The 2,775-nt window shown below is 46.7% G+C and overlaps 1 long non-coding RNA gene across 1 annotated transcript; it reads left to right on the top strand.

Moving 5' to 3' along the window:
* Positions 1–1,102: 1,102 nt before the first annotated feature.
* LOC144988902 (uncharacterized) lies at positions 1,103–2,238 on the top strand. The gene is made up of 2 exons (XR_013652976.1): positions 1,103–1,759; positions 1,843–2,238. It is a non-coding gene; the product is annotated as an uncharacterized LOC144988902 (long non-coding RNA).
* The last annotated feature ends 537 nt before the right edge of the window (positions 2,239–2,775 follow it).

The following is a 2,775-nucleotide window of genomic DNA, read 5'->3' as shown; positions in this document are numbered from 1 at the left end:
ACAGTCTATCAGCTGTCCCCAACTTACCCCCTTCCTCATATAACCTCATAATAGGGTGAGGGGGTGGGGGGCTTAGCCTGCGATGAGCCTTGGGGGGGGGGGTTTACTAGGCAGTGGCTCCCCTCCTATGGTTGCCGTATGGAGTGGGCCCCCCCTCTTTCGGTTTTATTTGCACCTTAGACATGTAGGGCCCTTGGTAGGGGGGGTGCTTGGACATCACTGCCAGCAAGCAGCGGATGTCCTCCTGGCACCCTACCCGCCAATTTTAACCGCACCTTAGACATTTAGGGCCCCTTGGTGGGGAGGGTGAGGGGACGTCACTGTGAGTAATCAGGAGATGTCCCCTTAGTGCCCTACCCGCCAATTTTAACTGCACCCCCCTTAGTACACACACCCCTCCCCCCTTAATATATACATCCCAACATAAACACACACACATGCACACACACATGCACACACACACACATGCACACACTCACACACACACACACCCACACGCACACACCCACACGCACACACACACACACACACACACACACACATGCACACACACACACACATGCACACACACACACTTACTCACTCACTCACTCACTCACACATGCAAACACACACACACACACATGCAAACACACACACCTACTCACTCACTCACTCACACACACTGACTCAGCAATGGAGGTAAAGCTGCCATGTCATCTGTTAGCCACTAGGGGCAATGTGGCGTTAGATTCAGAGGTGTTTCTTTAGCCCAACCTTACAGCAACAGTCGTCTCAATGGGCTTCATACCAGCTATTGAGTAATAAACATGAATCATGAAGATCATAAAGTCACAGATTTCAACAGGTGATGGCTAAACTAAACTGGTCATCTCTGCCCTTAGAACCCCCTTCTCTGTAAGGAAAAAAGATCCCAGGGGAAAAAAAGCAGAAACCTCAGGGGTGTCCACATGAAGGAGGGATCCTCCCCCAGGATGGACAGGTGATGTACCAGAACTCTTAGAGAATAATTAGCTTATCTAACGCTACAACTACGTGTTTAAATTGTCCAGCAGATGAGCTTCATCCAGACGGAGTTGGGGGTGGCTGGGGGTGCCAGACGAGCCAGAGGGGGGGGGGTCCACAGCCAAGAACAGGAGCACAGAATCTGGAATTACTCCCTCTCCCCCTATGAATCACACTGCACCAAGCAGAGGCATGGAGAAATAAATGATCAAGAATAGAGGAGAGTAGACGAGGATAGAGGACAGAACGCCAGTGATGATGGAGGCAGCATCTGGAGCAGCCTACTAGCAACTAATTGTTATTGTACTTATTGGTTCAGTGCCTCTCCTAAAGACACTCTGTCATAAAGTGGGGCCGTAGACACACACACCTCTCCAGGGGGTTGACCCAGACGGGTTGTGTGGGGTTTTGGGTTGTCCGGGTCCGTGGAGGGTCGTAGATTTCCTCTTCTTCTTCTCGCCACCTCCATCCTGAAGATCTCCTCCTCTCCCCTCTTCATTTGTCTGAGCTCTGTCTTGTTTTTGTTTGGTTGAAAAGTGCTTTTTGAATTGAATGAGGTTGATTATTAATGTTATATAATTATTCAAGAATTGTATTATTTGGTGGTGTCATGGTGCCTGTCGGACTCCTCCCCCTCCAGCTCTGCCTGCTCTGCTACCTGATTGCCACCAGCTGATGCCACTCACCTCATCTGCCATGCTGTTTAAAAGGAGTCTTCACTCATCAGTTCAACGCCAGTTTGTTACCCCTTATGGTGACTAAGCCTGGGCTACAGTTTATCCTCTCATGCTCTTGCTTTGCTCTCAGCCTTGTATTAACCCTTGCTCTCTGCTTCAGGATCATCATCTCACGAGTGACGTCAGCGTTTCCTGCCATTCTGCTGCTCAAAGAAGCCTGAAGACTCCACGGCTCACAAACTGCACTAAGTCCTCCAGCCACTCCACTAGCTGTCCTAAAGTCTGGATTTCCTCCTACTTACCACAACCATCTCTGGAGAAACAATAAATCCGTATCTTGTCATACACTCTTACCTGTCATCCTTCTGGTTTCCAGCGTCTGGGTCCTCACGCTAGAGGAACATGACAGGTGGTTATCAAAGTCAACTTGTTTGTCGATTCTTCACATGTGCTCGACATACAATGAACCAAAATTCTGTTTCTTGCTCTGTCTTGTGTGGATAAAAAAAGACAGTTTACAACATCAACCAATAAAGTTTAAATCCAAGAAGGCACATTTACAAGTTTACATTTATTTGTAGCATTGATGAGAATAAATCATCTATTCTTCTCACATCAACATCAGGTAAACTGTTTCTATCAAAGCCTATATTTGGCATGCAGGTGGCTGTGGTGAAGAGGGCTGCACCGGGTTAGTTCCAGTGCATTCTGTTAGTATATCCACTTCTTCTTTGTGATGACCCTCCTGTCTTTCTGTTGCTAATAAAGTGTTTCCATGATCGTCGCTGCACACTGGAGATCATTTTACTCAACGTTTCCAAACATTTCTGCTTTTTCTCAGCTTTACTTAAATGAATCTGTCATTTATGACTCGTCTACACAAAAGCTCTTTAGGTTTGATATTGTGCTGTGTGAAAAGATTTTCTCTAATGGCAAACGAGAAAGCATTTCTGATAAATCTACCAGAATGCATTGCAGTGCTTGTTTATTGAGACTTCGAGCAGATGAGTTCTGTGGATGTCCCGTAAAACACGAACAAAGGAACAAATATCTACTTCAGTCTTTCTAGCTTTACTTGATTCAATCTAACGCA

Source organism: Oryzias latipes, chromosome 21, assembly GCF_053564925.1.
Source record: "Oryzias latipes strain Hd-rR chromosome 21, Olatipes_Hd-rR_3.1".
NCBI classification, from domain to species: domain Eukaryota; kingdom Metazoa; phylum Chordata; class Actinopteri; order Beloniformes; family Adrianichthyidae; genus Oryzias; species Oryzias latipes.
The sequence above is the reverse complement of the archived record's forward strand: the minus strand, read 5'-3'. Positions and strand labels throughout refer to the sequence as shown.